The 20,940-nt window shown below is 39.1% G+C and overlaps 1 protein-coding gene across 17 annotated transcripts in view; it reads right to left on the reverse strand.

Moving 5' to 3' along the window:
- Positions 1-20,940, reverse strand: part of FBXL13 (F-box and leucine rich repeat protein 13) — a 286,030-nt gene that overhangs the window by 94,514 nt on the left and 170,576 nt on the right. The window lies entirely within an intron of this gene.

Genomic DNA, 20,940 nt, shown 5'->3' on the forward strand with positions numbered 1-20,940 from the left:
CTTTCCTTCAAAGAGATGCTCAAGTACTCTTTTTTTGAATTTTCTACTGTGTTGGACAACTGTGAGAGGATGAATGAATTAAATTTAGGAGAAAGATAAAGTCTGGGAAAGAGTGCAGAGTTTGGCAACAGACAAGACTGAAAAGGATTCCAGGCCAGGCTCATGGTGGCTCATGCCTGTAATCTCAGCACTATGGGAGGCCGAGGTGGGCGGATCATGAGGTCAGGAGATCGAGACCATCCTGGCTAACATGGTGAAACCCCGTCTCTACTAAAAATACAAAAAAATTAGCCGGGCATGGTGGCACGCACCTGTAGTCCCAGCTACTCAGGAGGCTGAGGCAGGAGAATCACCAGGAAGCAGAGCTTGGGGTGAGCTGAGATCGCGCCACTGCACTCCAGCCTGGGCAACAGAGTGAGACTCTGTCTCAAATCCAGGTGGAAGGTAAGCACAAGTGGAGGCAAAGCAGTGGGGGTGCTGGTCTTGGCTGACATGGCAGGATCACTCTTGGGATGAATAAGAAAAGTTGAGGAGGTAAGGAAGGAGGGAAGGCTAGCAGAAAACCGGTAAGGCAAGAATGAGGTAGGTTTTTTGTTTATTTTATTTTATTTTAATTTTTATTCACTGCCATGAATTCTTGAGTAAATTTTTTATAAGTATCCCAGAGCAAAGTCCAGGGGAGATTAATGAGCTTTTCAAAATATGAACAGAGTAGGAGAGAAGAATGCTGGGTTTGGAGTTAGCTAAGCTGGTTTTGAGTCTGGCTCTACCTCTTTCTTGCTTATAACAAAAAGCAGCTCAACCTCTCAACTCTTAGTTTCCTCACCCGGAAAATGAGCATAATAATACCTATTTTAGGAAATTCTTGAGAAAACAAAATGAGGCAATGTATATAAAAGTGATTAGCTAGCATAATGTCTGGCATGTAATACTGGTATCACTTTTCCTGTTATTGTTTTTCTGGGCACATTTTGCTCCCACGTGAAAGAATCAAGAAGCAGGGGTAGGGGGTCTTGAGAGCTCATTGTAGTGCAGCCCTCACATTGCAAACAAAGAAATGGGATTCGGAGAAGTTGTGTGATTGGAGAACAGGTTCTTTATCTATTCCTCACAACGTGGCCCCAGTGCTGAACATAGTGTCTGACACAGAATGGCTGCTCCAGAAATGTTGAATGAATGAATGGATGGATGATCTTGAGTCACATAGCAGTGGCAGAGCCAAGGCTAGAGGCCACCTCTTCCCATTATGACACACAACCCAAGGTTTGAGAACTGTTTTCTGTTTGTTTGTTTTTATTTTTTTATTATTATTATACTTTAAGTTCTAGGGTACATGGGCACAACGTGCAGGTTTGTTACATAGGTATACATGTGCCATGTTGGTTCGCTGCACCCATCAACTCATCATTTACATTAGGTATTTCTCCTAATGCTATCCCTCCCCCAGCCCCCCACCCCCAATAGGCCCCAGTGTGTGATGTTCCCCGCTCTGTGTCCAAGGGTTCTCATTGTTCAATTCCCACCTATGAGTGACAACATGCAGTGTCACTCATTATGTTAGTTTGCTGAGAATGATGGTTTCCAGCTTCATCCATGTCCCTGCAAAGGACATGAGCTCATCCTTTGTTGTTTTTGATGACAACTCTAAATTCCCCCCTTATCCCAGACCTTAGTTCATAACCCTAACACTAGTATCTCTAATAAAGTTTTCCATAAAACAAACAATCTTTTCTCTCTTGCTTTCTTTGTAACACATTCATGTCAAGATTTCCTGAACAAGAGGGAAAATGATAGCAAAAAAACAGCCACAACTGGGTGATTCCTTACAATACAGCCCAGAACTTGGTGCTATCAACCAATAAGATTAGTATCCAGAAAGTGGGGGGTAGGGGGTAGGGCTCTGAGAAGGGCTCTTTAGCTTTGTCCTGGCATGAAGTACTTAGTTTTCCACATAGTTTATATTAGAATATCCAAAAAGATATTTGGCTAATATTTTATGACTCACATATTCCTCCCAGAATCTTTTAGGCCAAGCAACCATTAGTTGCCCTTTCTCTTCCTAAAATAATGGAGATATAAGTCTGAAGTTAAAAATTCCTCTTTAAAGGCAAAAGCAAAATATTTTATCAAGTTAAAATTCCAGGTGTCATCACAGCTGATATCTGTGTGTTTTCTGTGTAGGATTTTTTCACCTGAAATCCGATTCCTGTTTGGTTGTAAAGTGATTTTGGCTTCCATTTTGACACCAGCTGGAGCCCTGCCACCCTGTCCTTTGCTGGTTAAGCCCCCACTGATTGGGAAGTTGAGGAACTTGGTCTCACCAGTGGTGTTCCAACCACAAGTCCCAGCAGACAGCTACTGCTGCTGATGGGGGCAGAGGAGCTTTGGTGATCACAGTTAAATTCTCTCCAGCTGCCTCTGGGTGTGTCTCAACCCATCATCATGAGAAGACAGACCTGTCCGTAAAGGAAATGAGTTGTCAGTGAGCCACGTACTCACTAAAGACCAAGTGCAAAGCACAAAGGACTAGCTCAGATCCCTCTTTGCCACTCTAAGGTAGTAAAAAGGAAGAGATTTAGCGACACAGATGATAACATCATACGAAGCTTCCACTTCCCACACCTGCTTTACAATAGTGCCTGTGAGTCGGCTAGCTCAGCAGCACAGAAAAGACATATATGCAGAGCTAGACCCTCTAAGGCAGCTGGAAATATCCATCTGAGATAGACATGGCCATGTTGTGGTCCTGTACCACCTCCAGCTGTTTCTCACATTCTCACAGCATTGCATCCAATGACTAATAGGTAGTGTGATGACTTTATTCATATCCATATATTCTTCATGTCCTCTTAGTGACCTCAAAGGAGCCTGACTTAGCAAGCAGAATGAACTGTTGGAGAGAAAAACAAAGCTTTCCTTCAAAACTATTATGGAACATAGTTTTATTGCATTCAAATGCACCACAAGCATCTTTAATAGCAACACTTCCCAGGGACTGTGCTACAAGGGTTTGACAGACTCTCAAATACCATGTCCTCTATAGGGACAGGAAGAAGGGTCTGGTAATTGTCTTTCTTGAGGTCCTGCCAACCCCTCTTTGGATGATCCTGTATTGTCTAGGTCTATATATTGTTCACAGTCATCCCTATCTCTATGGTCTGAAATCCTATCCATTCACTATGCACTTCTTCCTGGTAGCCCTCCCTGATCACCTCAGGTAGACATGTTTCGAACTCTCACATCCTAGCACCAAAGCCTGTAGTCCACACTCTGCATTTTATATCCTCTGCCTTATATGACAGTTACCTGCACACATGTCTAGTATCCTTGCCAAGAAGCATAGACAGCATCTTAGCCATCACTGTATCCTTTACAGTACAGCACAGTGCCTGGTGCGGAGTGTTTGTTAATAGACCAAGTAGTTGTTGAATGAATTATTTGTAGAATATAAATGAGAATTAGTAGTTTCAAAGGGATGGCAGTCAATATGGTCAGTTGTTAAACACTGCCATATTTATATAAAAACACTGGACAATCAAATATTTAAAAAATTAATTTTCCAGTGTGAATGAGGAACCAGGACACAAGCTGAGTGAAGCCTACAGATGCCAGGAAGGCTTGCATGCTTGCCAACTCTGTGTGCATTTACTGCACAATGACTCAGAGCTGGGATCTGTCAGAAGCAGGCTGATCCATCCTAAACTTCACCATTCTTGTCTAGAATACACTAATTGGTTCTTCTCCTCAACCAGTGGCCAAATTGCTCATAGTTTCCCTTGTATTACTGAGAGAATCACAACCATAATACTTTCTTTTTACAACACAATGATCCACAGAGCTACTTGGTTTGTCTAGATTTACCGAACTAGATGGTGGCTTTACAGCTACAGTTCTAACCACATGCTTCACCCAGGTCCAAGACCAAAATAGAGTTTTGTGAACAGTTCATGAAATTCTGTGTCACTTCACAAGATAGGGAGAATAGAAGAAGAAACCAAAATAAGTATGTTTCCAGAAAGAATAAAATTTTTTTCAAACCTTTTTTTCAGGAATAGGAAACATGATCTTAGTCCCCTGAGACTCATCATTTTGTCATCTCATTCTTCAAGATGTAAAAATTGTTGCCAGATGTTTCATTTTTACCACTTAATATAATAAACATCCTTATACATTTTGCCTACAAAGAGATTATATTAACCTGTGGATGTTAAACAACAGGTGTTTGTTACTTTCTTTAATTTTTAATTTTCACTATGAACATAACTCTACGTTATGTTCCAACGAATAATTTTAACAACCATTTAAATTTATATAAGTCCTACTTATAAGACATATAAAAATGTTTTCATAAATTCTACAATTTTTTTTCAACACAGGTTGAAGTCTGGTTCAGAAAGGACACAAAGCATTCCTCTAACAGGGAAACTGAAGCACAATAACTGACCCAGAAAAGCAGGAATTGCACTGTGATTTTTTTGACTCATGACTACTTTTCCACTAGAACTCCTCCTTATTAAATGATACTTAAAACCACGTATTTTCAAATACAAAATGCAACAGATTTTTTTTACTGTATGCAGTATAGCACTTTATAGTTTCACAAATTATATTCTTATATTAAAAACCAAGGTAGTACATACTCAATATGTATCACTTCCTCATTATTTTACCACACTAGCATTATCTATGTTCTTGATGATATGAATGTCTATCGTTTCTCTAGAATATTACATAAAAATGTGCTACTGCATATGTCTTCTCAACTTCCTGTTCAGTGACCTCCTGTTGGTAGCTTAAAATAGGCCATGGTGAGAGTATTTACACCATAGAATTCAGCCAACACTAAAAAGTCAGGCTTTTCCTGCCCTTTATTATTCCATAGAAAAAAGGAAAATGGGATCAGCCAAATATAAGTGCATTGCAATTTTGAATTTAACTGTTTCCAATTCATTTTGATACATAATTTGTTCATTCACAACTGGTTTAGCTTGTCACAAAACTCTTGTTGTTCCAATTAACACTTATTGACAGACTTCCAAATCTATACCTTCACTCCCAGCTCTCTTTCAAGGACCAGACTTCTACTTCCAATTTATTCTTGTCATTTATACCCAGATGTATCACAGGAACCTGAAATTTGGCCTTTCCAAAATAAGATTCATTATTCTTTTTCCCCCACTCTTGCTCCTTTTTTGGTTATCTTGTCTAGTTACCATACAGAAATACAAAATCCTAAAGCTGAAAAAGACCTCAGAGATTATTTCGCCCAGCCTAGCCATTCGACAGGTGAAGGAATTGAGGCAGAAAAACCAAGTAACTCCAAGGTTGCATAACTGGTCAGTGGCATAACAAGAAATAGATCCCAGGTCTCCAAACTTCAAGAAAGGAGAGGGTGGGTACGGTGGCTAGTGCCTGTAATCCCAGCACTTTGGGAGGCCGAGGTGGGCGGATCCCAAGGTCAGGAGATTGAGACCATCCTGGCTAACACAGTGAAACCCCGTCTCTACTGAAAATACAAAAAAATTAGCCGGGCTTGGCGGCGGGTGCCTGTAGTACCAGCTGCTGGTAGGAGAATGAGGCAGGAGAATGGTGTAAACCCGGGAGGCGGAGCTTGCAGTGAGCCCAGATCGCGGCACTGCACTCCAGCCTGGGCAACAGAGCAAGACTCCGTCTCATAAAAAAAAAAAAAGAAAGGAGAAAGATGAGGGGGGAATGGGGGAGGGGGAGAAGAAGGGGAGGGGAAAGGGGAAGGGAGAGAAGAGAGGAAGAAAGAAAAAGAAAGGAAGGAAGGGAGGGAGGGAGGGGAAAGAGAAAGAAAGAAAAAGAAATAAAGAGAGAAAGAAAGAGAGAGGGAGGGAGGGAGAGAGAGACAGGAAGAAAGAAAGAAAAAGGAAGGAAGGAAGGAAGGAAGGAAGGAAGGAAGGAAGGAAGGAAGGAAGGAAAGAAAGAGGAAAGAAAAGAAAAGAAAGAGACAAAGAAATTCCTCCCCTGACTCTTGCTTTGCTTATGCAATCTCCATTCAATTTGGCTAGTACATTCATCCCTGGACATGCCTGTGTGGCTTTCTCCAACCTCCAACACAAATCCCAGGGGTGAACAAGTAAGACCTTCCATGATCTCTGCTTCTCTGAAAGGGAAAGGTTGGAATTTATGTAACCTAGAGAGAACTGAAATGACCTTGGAATCTTCAGTTTGCAGTTTGTACAGCCTACCTTTAAGTTTTGTGGGCTCTAGAGAGATTTAACAGTACAAGAACTGATAAGCCATTATTATTGCACTGAGTATTATAATCATTCAAACATTCCTAGAATACTGTCCCTTTTCATTTTTTGTTGATTTGTGCATAGTGATTAAAATATAATTGGTGAAAAAATAGAGTGCACATGTGACTCATGCCTGTAATCCTGGCACTTTGGGAGGCTGAGGTGGGAGGATCGCTTGAGCCCCGGAGTTTGAGACCAGCCTGGACAACATATCGAGACCCATTTCTAGAAAAAAAATTTTGAAAAGAATTAACCAGGCTTAGTAGCATGCGCCTGTAATCCCAACTACTTGGGAGGCTTGAGGCAGGAGGATCCATTGAGCTCAGGAGTTTGAGGCTACAGTGAGCTATGATAACACCACAGTACTACAGCCCGGGTCACAGAGAAAGACTTTGTCTCTTAAAAAATAAAAAGACAGAGAGAGAGACAGAAAATACTTTCACTTTATATTTCATAGCTTCCTAGGCACTTTTCTTCCTATAAATTTAAAGAAATATCAGACTCAACCTTACCAAGAAAAGAGATCATCAAGCCTTGCTCTAGCAAGTTACCAACTTCTCCACTACGTAACAGGCATCTCTGAAACACACCCTGGGGAGGCACGCCCTGACCCTGGCCACAGTCTCATTCATTCGTCAAGCTTATCAAAGTCCTACTATGAGCCAGGTATTGTATTATTTGCTAAGGATACAGATACACAATTATATAAGGCACCATCCCTGTTTTCAAAGAACTCACCTTGGGGAGGAGAGCAGACAAGCAAGCAGATAATTGAATATGTAGAGAATGCTTAAAGAAAAGTACAATGATAAAAGTATACACAAGAGGGATACTAACCCAGCTTGGAGTAGGGCAAGGAACGGCTTAGCGAGGCCCTTCTAGAGAAGGCTGTGATTGAACAGAACCTTGAAGGATAAGTGCAAGTTAATGTGGTGAATGGAGGAAAGGGACAGTAGCAGGATGTCCAGGCAGAGGGCAAAAGGTGAGCCTAGTGAAACAACTGAGGCTGGAAATGAAGAATGGGGAGGCACCAAAGCAGAAACCCCTATGGCAAGCTCCCCTACGGTCTGGTTTCACTATCCTAAATGTAAACATATAAATCTGAAACATGGTCCAAACTCCTCACTTTTCATCCAGCTTCTTCTCCAACTCCACATTCAGAGTTGTTGGCTTCTAGGCATTTGGGTTTGAGCCTGAGTTTTGCTGGACCCCAGCCTTGCTTCCCAGCATGTCTGTGGTTGTTCCATGCTTGGCTTCCTGCAGAGGGCCACAACCCACCATTGCACACAGTTGAAGATACATGAATCTGTAGGGAAAGTGGCTACCCCATGATAATGTCAATGGGAGAATCTTTGGAGTTTCACATAAACAGAGCAGAGGATAAAGGGAAAGTAAAACCAGGAATCATCACCCTCCCCATTGGCACCTTCTCATGTACAAGTAGGATGGCTTTGTTCTCCCCATTAAAACTCTTACTCCTACTCATATTTTCCATTCTGAGACTCCGAGAGAAACATGGACATATTTTAAAGAGCTCTGAAATGAACTGGGAACTAATGTGAATCTCCTTGGAGCATTTTAGCTAGTACATTTTATCCATTCATTCATGGGAATATTTAAGGAAAGACTTAGAGGAAGTTAACCATACAGATATCTGTAGAAAGATTCCAGACAGGGGGAACAGTCAGTGTGAAACCCTGCAGCATGAGCCTGCTTATGTTTCTGAAGAAGAGAAAAGAAGCCAGTGTGGCTGCAGCAGAGTGGGCAAGAAGGAGAAGAACAGGAAATGCTGTCAAAGGGGCAACTGGAAGATGAGGTAGATTTCTCAGGGCCTTGTAGGTCCTTCCAAGGCTTTTCTTTTATTAAATGAATAAGAAGGCTTGCCAGGTATTTAAGCAGAGGAAGGACATTGACTTGGGTTTTTAAAGGATGCCTCTAGACACTGTATTGAAAGGGGTGAAAGCAGGAGGCAGGGGTGAAAGCAGGAAGGCCAATTAGGAGGCTATTACAATAACCAGGCAAGAGATCATGGGGACTTGGACTGGGGTGGTGGCTGTGGAGATGGTTAGATCCTGATTAGATTATGCAGGAATAGTCAGCTGCACTTCCTAACAGAGTGGATGTGGCGTGAGAGAAAACAGTCAAGGGTAATATCTTAGTTTGCTAGATTGGCTGTAATAAAGTACCACAAACTGGATGGCTTCAACAACAGAAATGTATTCTCTGGTTCTGGAGGCACAAATTCTGAGATCAAGAATTTGGTAAAGTTGGTTCCCTCTGAGGGCTGTGAGGAAGGATTTGTTCCAAGCCCCTCTCCTTGGCTTACAGATGGCCATTTCAGGTTCACAAAGCATTCTCCCTGTATGCTTGTGTCTGTGTCCAAATTTCCTTCTTGCATAAGAACAGCCATCATACTGGATTAGGGCCCACCCTTAATGACCTCATCTTAATTAATTACATCTGTAATTACCCTATTTCCAAATAAGGTCATGTTCTGAGGTACTATTGGGTGTTAGGACTTCAACATATAAATGTTGTTCATTTCATCAATGAACAATGGATTCCATCAATCCATAGTAGATGATGCCAAGATTTTTGGCCTAAGCAACTATAAACATGGAGCTGCCATTAATTGAGATGGGGAGGACTGTAGGGGGAGCAAGGAGCAGGAATTTTTTTTTTTTTTAAGATACAAGAGTCTAAATTTTGAGAGAAACGTCTGGGTTGGAGATACATAAATCATATATATGAGATACATATACTTTTAAATACATATATTACATATGTGTATATGTGTGTATCTATAAGAGCAAATATGGTATATGTGTGTATATATATGATTTTATATATATATATTAGTGCTCATTATTGTAGGTGATATAAAGCCATGAGAGAAGATGAGATCATCAAGGGAGTAGATATAACCAGAGAAGGGAAATGGATCAAGGATTGAACCCTGGGGCCCTCTGTGCTTAAGGGATTGAGGGATGAGGAGGTAACTTAAAGAGGCACTTTAAGAAATACTATTAAAAGTAGGAAAAGAGAAAGATCTATAGCACAATATAATTTATGAGAACATAAGAATGCATAGAGATTTAAGGAAACATATAAAACAAATTAGAGGGGTTGCTTGTGTAGGGGGAGGGGAATAGAAATGGGAAATATGAACAAAAGGAAATAAAAATAAACAAGAGAGCGGCCTTGCACAGACTGATTATGGAAGTTTGCCATGAACTGAGAGTATAATTAAATCTGCTCTTGGTATCTGAGTTCCAAAATAAACAAAATAAATCCAATGTGAAATAAAATATAAATCCCTGGTTAAGTTTTTTTCCCTTGGGTTCTTTTTCTTCCCTGCACAATATTGCAGAGGAAACACAGCATTTTTAAACTTATTAACTTATTTTAGTGAGAATAGTCACCATAGAAACTCCTTATTGAGTTCTGACACTTTGATCAAAGAATATTTGAAAAAAAGGGGAATTGAGTGAAACCTAGTTACTGTGGAGGTGAATATAAGATGACTTAAATACTTATTGCTAGTTTCTGAGAAGGAATGAATACTTATCAGCATAAAAATCCACTCCAAGTTTGAATGCTATTCTCCCACTCCTTTTGTAATATGCTTATAGCATTGCTATAAAAATTAATTACATGGGTAAAAATAGGGAGTAAGTATGGGGAGCCACAGCATCAGCTTTCCTGCAGAAACCACATCTCTAAGTTTTCTAAACCATAAAAGTGTCATTAGGAATGGCACAACCAATTTTGAAAACTAACAATATCAACTAAAGCCAAACACACACACCTGCAACCCAGCCACTCGACTCCTATATACACACACATAATGTGTATATATCCACCCATGTATATATATATAGTGTGTATATATATCCATGTATATATAAACACACACACATATATATATCCAACAAAAATGTCTGCTATGGGGAAGCCAAGACAGGCGGATCACGAGGTCAGGAGATCGAGACCATCCTGGCTAACAGGGTGAAACCCCGTCTCTACTAAAAAAATACAAAAAAACTAGCTGGGCGAGGTGGCAGGCGCCTGTAGTCCCAGCTACTCGGGAGGCTGAGGCAGGAGAATGGCGTAAACCAGGGAGGCAGAGCTTGCAGTGAGATCCAGCCACTGCACTCCAGCCTGGGTGACAGAGCGAGACTCCATCTCAAAAAAAAAAAAAAAAAAAAAAAAAAAAAAAGTCTGCTACATTCACCAAAAGCAACATACATGAATGTTCATTGCACTTTGTATACTTTTCTTCTCTCTTTTTGAGATAGGATCTTGCTCTGTTACCCAGGCTGCAGTGCAGTGGCGCGATCATGGCTCACTGCAGCCTCAGACTACAGGCATGTGCTCCCATGCCCAGCTAACTTTTTTTATTATTTGTAGAGAAATGGTCTCCCCATGTTGCTCAGGGTGGTCTCGAACTCCTGGGTCTCGATCCTCCCACCTCAGTCTCCCAAAGTGTGGGGATTACAAGCATGAGCCACTGTGCCTGGTCACTTTCCTATATTATATTTTGGCCAAACTTACCCCAAAAAAGTCATTAGGTAAGTTTCTTTGTTCATTAGGTCCCAACTGTCAGTGCCAGCAAAGTGGGAAGTAGATTTCACCTGGCATCTTGGATGTTAAGGATTACTCTGTGGTCAATCACAAGCATGTTGAAAGCAACAAATTCAGATATATCGTTCAAATATGAGCATGTGAATAATGGTGAGAAACCTTCACAACTTTCTTGCACTTTAGTTATTTTCTCGAGTAAGGCTCTCCCTAAAGCACATCTGGAAGTATTTTTTTATTTTTATTAATTTAATTTAATTTAATTAATTATTTATTTTGAAACAGAGTCTCACTCTGTCGCCCAGGCTGAAATGCAGTGGCATAATCTCAGCTCACTGCAGCCTCTATCTTCCAGGTTCAAGCAATTCTCCTGCCTCAGCCTCCTGGGTAGCTGGGATTACAGGCGTGCACCGCCATACTTGGCTAATTTTGGTAATTTTAGTAGAGATAGGGTTTCACCATTTTGGCCAGGCTGGTCTTGAACTCCTGACTTCAAGTGATCTGCCCACCTTGGTTTCCCAAAATGCTGGAATTATAGGCGTGAGCCACCATGCCCAGTCTGGAATTATTCTTTTAAACCCCAAATGAAAGCTAAATAGAAATTACAGACTCACCAGAGTTGTACCAGTTTCTTTCAGTTGCAATGATGGAGACCCAACATAAGCTAGCTTAGCTAGAATAGGAATGAATGGTGTCTTTACTCGCAAGTCCAGTTAAACAACATATCATCTCTCTTCAAACACATCATCTCTCCCTCTTGGTAGGCTTCTTTGTGAAGATTTCATTCTCTCTCCCACAGCAAACAAATTTCCTCTGTGCTGCTGGAGAAGAGAACCACAAAGTGGCCTAGACCTATATGCTCCAGGCCCTGCAACCTCAAGGAGCACAGAATTTATATTTCCCAATGTTAAGTATCCGGAAGATTCTGAATTGTTTTGTTAGGTTTACACGCCCTTCCTGGACAAATTTTAACCCCTGGAGATGGAATTTATGATTGGCCAGGCCTGGATCAAATGACTAGTAGTCATGGGAAAATACTAATACCGGTACATGTAAGTACAATTGCAAGTTATGATATTCATTAGAAAATCAGTCACATTAATTAAAGAACCTACAGTGTGTATCTAATCCCCAAAGAGGCTGGGCATGGTGGCTCATGCCTGTAATCCCAGCACTTTGGGAGGACGAGATGGGCGACCTGAAGTCAGGTGTTCGAGACCAGCCTGGCCAGTAAAATACAAAAATTAGCTGGGCATGGTGGCGCACACCTGTAATCCCAGTTACTCAGGAGGCTGAGGCAGGAGAATCCCTTGAACCCAGGAGGTGGAGGCTGCAGTGAGCCAAGATCACACCACAGCACTCCAGCCTGGGTGACAGAGTGAGACTCCATCTCAAAAAAATAAAATAAAATAATAAAATAATCCCAAAAGAATGCAAAATACTTCTAAAACATATGTAATTGATTTTCACTTTTTACTGCAGCTCTCCATCATCGTTTATTTTTTCTAAGAAGTGTAGTTAAAGTTCTTTCACAATATCATATGAATACATTTTTCCTGTTTTTGGACAACAGCAGCTGGCATTAAAGTTTAGTCCATGACATATTTTGTTTATGTTAATCCAGAGCTCCTAAAGGACAGGGAGGCTGTTTTATTCATCACAGTGCCCAGTATGCATCAGGCACTCAACAAACGCCTGCAAAAAGCATTTAGGTGTAAGCTTCTATTCTCAAGGCTTTTTGTTTTATTGAGACCTTTTTTCTTGGTCACATATATTAACACATGACTTCCTAATACAACATTCCAAATTTATAAAAAGAAAATAGATTCTAATTTCCAAGAGAGAACCTCTTCAAGGTGAAAACCTTAAAAATCTATGAATTATCTATTTTCCTTCTATGAATCCATTTTTGTACTACACCCAGAGCTGGAGAGGTAGATAGAGCCTCCTCAAAAGACTTAATAAGTCACTCAGAAGCAGTAACATTCAAACTTCACCGGTTCTTCATGAAGCTACAGCAGCAGCAATTACAAAGATACCTGTGCTTCACGACAAACCCATTTCTTACTCTCACTGGGCCTAAAGGGGCTCAGTTTCAAACTCCACAATTTCTAGTGCCTGAAACAGTGCCTGACACTTAGAGGTAAATACTACTAAATTATTAAATGAACAGATGGAAATGAAAAAGAGATGAATGAAAGAAACTAACATTGTTTTGCATAATGATGTGAAATACTAACTTCATTGTGTTTTGAGGCTTACAAATTAAGACGTAATTAGGAAAGGAATTCAATTCTTTACACATTTAGAAACTCAAATACTTACTGAGGCCAGGCAGGCAATGCGATTAAGTGGTAGCAGTACAGGTGTGAATGCTTGTGCTGGCCTTACTGAGTGGAGGAGAGGCTGGCAAACAGTGGTCCATCTTGAGGGAGGGAGTGAGGCTGACTTAGCTCCAGCCCATTGTGGCCATATGGAAATGCAGGTCCAATTCGGCTAGTTCTTCCCATTTTTAAAGAGAATCTTGAAATCTAGAATGTTTTGTGAAAACTCCAAAATTTTACATATTGGCTCGAAATTTAAAGACAGATCATGTGTGTTTTGCAGTATTTATTTTGTTTTTAATATTTGTGGGTACATAGTAGGTGTATATATTTATGGGGTACATGAAATGTTTTGATACAGGCATGCAATGTGAAATAAGCACACTATAGAGAATGTGGTATCCATCCCCTTAAACATTTATACGTTGAGTTACAAACAACCCAATTACACTCAAGTTCTTTTAAAATGTACAATTAAGTTATTATTGACTATAGTCACCTTGTTATGCTATCAAATAGTAGATCTTATTCTATTTTTTTTAATAACCCATTAACCATTTCCACCTCACCCTCAAAGCCCATTATCCTTCCCAGCCTCTGGTAATCATCCTTCTACTCTCTATGCCCATGAGTTCAATTGTTTTGATTTTTATTAGATCCCACAAATAAGTGAGAATATGCAATGTATTTTTAATACATCTCACAAACAAGTGAGAATATGGGATGTTTTTCTTTCTGTGCCTGACATAATGATCTCCAGTTCCATCCCTGTTACTGCAAATGACTAGATCTCATTCATCTGCTGATAGACACTCAGGTTGCTTGCAAATCTTAGCTGTTGTGAACAGTGCAACAGACATGGGGTGCAGATTTCTCTTTGATATACCGATTTCCTTTCTTTTGGGTATATACCCAGCAGTGGAATTGCTGTATCATATGATAGCTCAATTTTTAGTTTTTCGAGGAACCTCCAAACTGTTCTCCATAGTGGTTGTACTAATTTACATTCCCACCACCAGCGTACTATGGTTCTCTCTTCTCCACATCCTCACCAGCATTTGTTATTACTTAACTTTTGGAGAAAAGCCATTTTAACTAGGGTAAGATGACATCTCATTGTAGTTTTGATTTGCATTTCTGTGATGATCAATAATGTTGAGCACAATTTCATATGCCTGTTTTTCTCAAAGAAAATTTGTATGTTTTCTTTGAGAAATGTCTATTACATCTTTTGCCCATTTTTTGATAGAACTATTAGAATTTTTCCTATAGAGTTGTTTTAGCTCCTTATATATTTTGGTTTTTAATTCCCTGTCAGATGGGTAGTTTGCAAATATTTTCTCCCATTCTGTGGGTTGTCTCTTCACTTTGTTGATTGTATCCTTTGCTGTGTAGAAGCTTTTCAACTTGATGTGATCTCAGTTGTCCATGCTTGCTTTGGTTACCTGTGCTTGTGGGGTATTGCTCAAGAAATCTTTGCCCAGATCAATGTCCTGGAGATTTTCTCCAGTGTTCTCTTATAGTAGTTTCAAAGTCTGAGGTCTTAGATTTAAGTATTTAATCCATTTTTATTTGATTTTTGCATACATTATGTATATAGTGTTATTCTTCTGCATTTGGATATCCAGTTTTCCCAGCACCATTTATTGAAGAGACTGTCTTTTCCTCAGTGTGTGTCCTTGGCACCTTTGCTGAAAATGAGTCCACTGCTGGTGTATAGATTTGTTTCTGGGTTCTCTATTCTGTTCTATTGGTCTATGTGTCTGTTTTTGTGTCAGTGCCATGTTGTTTTGGTTACCTTACCTCAGTTAATTTGAAGTCAGGTAACGTGATTCTTCTAGTTTTGTTCTTTTTGCTTAGGGTAGCTTTGGCTATGCTGGGTCTTTTGTGGTTCCATATAAATTTTAGGATTGTTTTTTCTATTTCTGTGAAGAATGTCACTGGTATTTTGATAGGGATTTCATTGAATCTGTAGATTGCTTTGGGTAGTATAGACATTTTAACAATATCAATTCTTCCAATCCATGAACACGGAATATTTTTCCAATTTTTGGTGTCCTCTTCAATTTATTTCATCAGTGTTTCATAGTTTTCATTATAGACTTCTTTTCCTTTTTTCATTCATTCCTAGTTATTTAACTTAATGTATGGTTATTGTAAATGGGTTTACATTTTTATTTTTCACATTGTTCGCTATTGGCATATAGAAATGCTACTAATTTTTGTATGTTAATTTTTTATCCTGTGACTTTACTTAATTCGTTTATCAATTCTAATAGTTTTCTTGTGGAGACCTTAGGATTTGCCAAATATAAGATCATATCATCTGCAAACAAGGATAATTTGACCTCTTCCTTTCCAATTTGGATGTTCTTCATATCTTTTTCTTGTCTGATTGCTCTAGCTAGGACTTTCAGTACTATGTTGAATAACAGTAGTGACAGCAGACATCCTTATCATGTTCCAGATCTTAAGAAGAAAGGCTTTCAGTTTTTCCCTATTCAGTATGATACTAGCTGTGGGCCTGTCATACATTGTTTTTATTATGTTGAGGTATGTTTCTTCTATCCCTAGTTTTTTGAGGGTCTTTCTTATGAAAAGATATTGAATGTTTTAAAATTTTTTTCTCTCCTGCTCCATAATGCTACACTGAGATGCTGAATTTGATCAAATGCTTTCCAGCATCAACCGAAATGATTATATGGTTTTTATCCTGCATTCTGTTGATGCTATGTGTCACACTGATTGATTTGCATATGTTGAACCATCCTTGCATCCCAGGGATAAATCCCACTTGGTCATGTTGAATGCTCTTTCTAATGTATTGTTGAATTTGGTCTGCTAGTATATTTTTGAGGATTTTTGCATCAATATTCATCAGAGATATTGCCTTCAGTTTTCTTTTATTTATTTATTATTTTTTATTTTTTGCTGTATCTTTGTCTGGTTTTGGTATCAGGGTAATACTGGCCTCATAGAATTACTTTGGAAGTACTCTTTCTTCCTCTACTTTTCAGAATAGTTTAAGTAGGATTGGTATTAGCTCTTCCTTAAAGATTTGGTAGAATTCAGCAGTGAAACCATCAGGTCCCAAGCTTTTCTTTACTGGGAGACTTTTTATTACAGCTTCAATCTCATTACTTATTATTGGTCTGTTCAGATTTTGGACTTCTTCTCAGTTTACTCTTGGTAGCTTGTATGTGTCTAGGAATTTGTTCCTTTCTTCCAGATTTTCAAATTTGTTAGCATATAGTTGGTCATAGTAGCCACTAATGATCCTTTGAATTCTCAAGTATCAGTTGTAATGTCTCAGTTTTCATTCTGATTTTATTTATTTGGATCTTCTCTCTTTTTTTCTTAATCTTGCTAAACGTTTGTCGATTTTGTTCAACTTTTCAAAAACCCACTTTTTGTTTCATTGATCTTTTTTTTTGTCAGTTCATTGATCTTTTTGTATTGGTTTTTTCATTTCAGTTTCATTTACTTCTCCTCTGATCTTTATTTCTTTTCTTCTAATAATTTTGGGTTTAGTTTGTTCTTGCTTTTCTAGTTCTTTAAGATGCATCATTAGATTGTTTATTTATAGTTTTTCCTCTTTTTTGATGTAGGCACTTATAGCTATAAACTTCCCTGAGTATTGCTTTTGCTGTATCCCATAGATTTTGGTATGTTGTGTTTCCATTATCATCTGTTTCAAGAAATTTTTCAATTTCCTTCTTAATTTCTTCATTGGCCCACTGGTCATTCAGGAGCATATTGTTTAACTTCCACGTATTTGTATAGTTTTCAAAATTCTACTCGCTATTAATTTCTAGTTTTATTCCATTTAGTCAGAGAGGATGCTTGATATTATTTCAGATTTTTTTGAATGTTTTAAGATTTGTTTTGTGAACTAACAAATGATCTATGCTTGAGAATGATCCATGTGCTGAGGAAAGGAATGTGTATTCTGCAGCTCTTGGATGAAGTGTTCTGTAAGTATCTATCAGATCCATTTTGTCTATATTGCAGAGTAAGTCTGATGTTTCTTTGTTGCTTTTCTGTCTGGAAGATCTGTCCAACGCTGAAAGTGGGGTGTTGACGTTTCCAGCTACTATTGTATTGGGGTCCATCTCTCTCCAGCACTAATATTTGCTTTATATATCTGGGTGCTCCAGTGTTAGGTACATATATATTTAAAATTGTTATATCTTCTTGCTGAATTGGCTCCTTTATCATTACATAGTGACCTTCTTTGTCTCTTCTTATAGTTTCAGTCTTAAAACCTATTTTGTCTGATATAAGTATAGTGACTCCCATTCTTTTTTGGTTTTCATTGGCATGGAATATCTTTTTCTATTCTTTTATTTTCAGTCTATGTGTGTCTTTATAGATGAAGTCTGTTTCTTGTAGGCAAGAGATCAATGTATCTTGTTTTTTCATCCATTCAGCCAATCTATATCTTTTCACTGGAGAGTTTAGTCCATTTACATTCAATATTATTATTGATAAGTAAGGACTTACTTATTCCTGCTATATTGTTATCTGTCTTCTGGTTGTTTTGTGGTCTTTTTCTTCTTTCTCTCCTTCGTGTTTTCTTCAATTGAAGGCAATTTTCTCTGGTGATATTATTTAATTTCTTGCTTTTTACTTTTTGTGTATCTACTGTATGATTTTTAGCTTGAGGTTACCACAAGGCTTGCAAATACTAGCCTATAAACCCATTGTTTTAACCTGATAACAACTTAACACTGTTTGCATAAAAAAACAAATAAACATACCAAAACTAATAAAAATTATATGTGTATTAGTCCATTTTCACACTGCTGATAAAGACATACTTGAAACTGGGAAGAAAAAGAGGTTTAATTGGACTTACAGTTCCAAATGGCTGGGGAGGCCTCAGAGTCATAGCGGGAGGCAAAAGGCACTTCTTACATGGCAGCAGCAAGAAAAAAATTAGAAAGATGCAAAAGTGGAAGCCCCTGATACAACCATCAGATCTTGTGAGACTTACTCATTATCATGAGAACAGCATGGGAAAGACCTGCCCCCATGATTCAATTACCTCCCACAACACATGGGAATTCAAGATGAGATCTGGGCCGGGACACAGCCAAACCATATCACTATGCTTTAACTTTGTCCCCCTGCCCCACTTTTTAACTTTTTGATGTTTCTATTTATATCTCATGGTACTGATTATGTCTTGAAAAGTTGTAGTTATTTTTAATTGGTTAATCATTTAGTCTTCCTACTTAGGATAAGAGTAGTTTACACACCACAGTTATAGTGTTACAATACAATTCTGTGCTTTTCTGTGTACTTACTATTACTGGTGAGTTTTGCAACTTCAGGTGGTTATTTATTCCTTGCTTTTCTTTCTGATTGAAGTACTCTCTTTAGCATTTCTTGTAGGACAGGACAGTTGATGAAGTCCCTCAGCTTTTGTCTGAGGAAGTCTTTATTTCTCCTTCATATTTGAAGGATATTTTTACCAGATATACTATTCTAGGGTAAAAGTTTTTTCCTTCAGCATTTTAAATATGTCACGCCATTCTCTTCCGGCATGTAAGGTTTACACTGAAAAGTTTGCTGCCAAATGTATTGGAGCTCCATTGTACATTATTTGTTTCTTTTCTCTTGGTGCCTTTAGGATCCTTTCTTTGTCCTTAACCTTTGGGAGCTTCATTATTAAATGCCTTAAAGTAGTCTTCTTTGGGTTAGATATGCTTGATTTCTGTAACCTTCTTGTACTTTGATACTGATATCTTTCTCTAGGTTTCTGGAGGTTCTCTGGTATTATCCCGTTGGTTTTTGTTTGTTTGTTTGTTTGTTTTTTGAGGCGGAGTCTCACTCTGTGGCCCAGCCTGGAGTACAGTGGCACAACCTTGGCTCACTGCAACCTCCACCTTCTGGGTTCAAGCAATTCTCTTGCCTTTGCCTCCCCCCGAGTAGCTGGGATTACAGGCACCCAAAACCACTTCTGGCTAATTTTTATATTTTTAGTAGAGACAGCATTTCACTATGTTGGCCAGGCTGTGTTATTTCCCTTTGAATAAACTTTCTACCTCTATCTCTTTGTCTACCTCCTCCTTAAGGCCAATAATTCTTAGATTTGCCATTTTGAAGCTATTTTCTTGATCCTGTAGGTGTTCTTCTTTGTTTTTCATTCTTTTTTAAAATTATTATTATTATACTTTAAGTTCTAGGGTACATGTGCACAATGTGCAGGTTTGTTACATATGTATACATGTGCCATGTTGGTGTGCTGCACCCGTTAACTCGTCATTCACATTAGGTTTATCTCCCAATGCTATCCCTCCCCCCTCCCCCAACCCCATGACAGGCCCTGGTGTGTGATGTTCCCCACCCTGAGTCCAAGTGTTCTCATTGTTCAATTCCCACCTATGAGGGAGAACATGTGGTGTTTGATTTTCTGTCCTTGAGATAGTTTGCTGAGAATGATGGTTTCCAGCTTCATCCATGTCCCTACAAAGGACATGAACTCATCCTTTTTTATGGCTGCGTAGTATTCCATGGTGTATATATGCCACGTTTTCTTAATCCAGTCTGTCATTGATGGACATTTGGGTTGGTTCCAAGTCTTTGCTATTGTAAATAGTGCCGCAATAAACAAGACATTTATGCAGCCAACAGACACATGAAAAAATGCTCATTATCACTGGCCATCAGATAAATGCAAATCAAAACCACAATGAGATACCATCTCACACTAGTTAGAATGGCGATCATTAAAAAGTCAGGAAACAATAGGTGCTGGAGAGGATGTGGAGAAATAGGAACACTTTTATACTGTTGGTGGGACTGTAAACTAGTTCAACCATTGTGAAAGACAGTGTGGCAATTCCTCAAGGATCTAGAACTAGAAATACCATTTGACCCAGCCATCCCATTACTGGGTATATACCCAAATGATTATAAATCATGCTGCTATAAAGATTCATTCTTTTTTCTTTTGTCTCCTCTGACTGCATATTTTCAAATAGTCTTTAAGCTCACTAATTCTTCCTTCTGTTTGATCAATTCTGCTATTGAAGGACTCTGATGCATTATTCAATACACCAATTGCATTTTTCAGCTCCAGAATTTCTTTTTATTTCAATCTCTTTGTTAAATTTATCTGATAGAATTCTGAATTTATTCTCTGTGTTATCTTGAATTCATTTGAGTTTTCTCAACATAGCTATTTTGAATTCTCTGTCTGAAAGATTACATATCTCTGTTTCTCCAGGATTGCCCCTTGGTGCCTTATTTAGTTCATTTGGTAAGGTCATGTTTTCCTGGATGGTATTGATGCCAGTATTCTTCGGCATCTGGGCATTAAAGAGTTAGGTATTTACTGTAGTCTTCACTGCCTGGGCTTATTTGTAGCCATCCTTCTTGGGAAGGCTTTCCAGATATTTGAAAGGACTTGAGTGTTGTAATCTAAGCTGTACCTGCTTTAGGGGGCACCCCAAGCCCAGTAATGCTGTGGTTCCTGCACACTTGTCAAGGTACCACCTTGATGGTCTGAGACAAGATCTGGAAGAATTCTCTGGATTACCAGGCAGAGGCTCTTGTTCTCTTCCCTTCTGTTTCCCAAACAGAGTCTCTCTCTCTGTTCTAAGCCACCCAAAGCTGGTGGTAGAGTGAAACAAGCACCCCTGTGGCCTCCACCACTATGACTGCACTGTGTCAGACCTGAAGCTATCGCAGCACTGGGTCTTGCCCAAGGCCTGCTGTAACCACTTCCTGGCTACTGCCGTGGTTTGCTCAAGGCCCTGGGGCTC

This window comes from Chlorocebus sabaeus, chromosome 21, assembly GCF_047675955.1.
Source record: "Chlorocebus sabaeus isolate Y175 chromosome 21, mChlSab1.0.hap1, whole genome shotgun sequence".
In the NCBI taxonomy this organism is placed as follows: domain Eukaryota; kingdom Metazoa; phylum Chordata; class Mammalia; order Primates; family Cercopithecidae; genus Chlorocebus; species Chlorocebus sabaeus.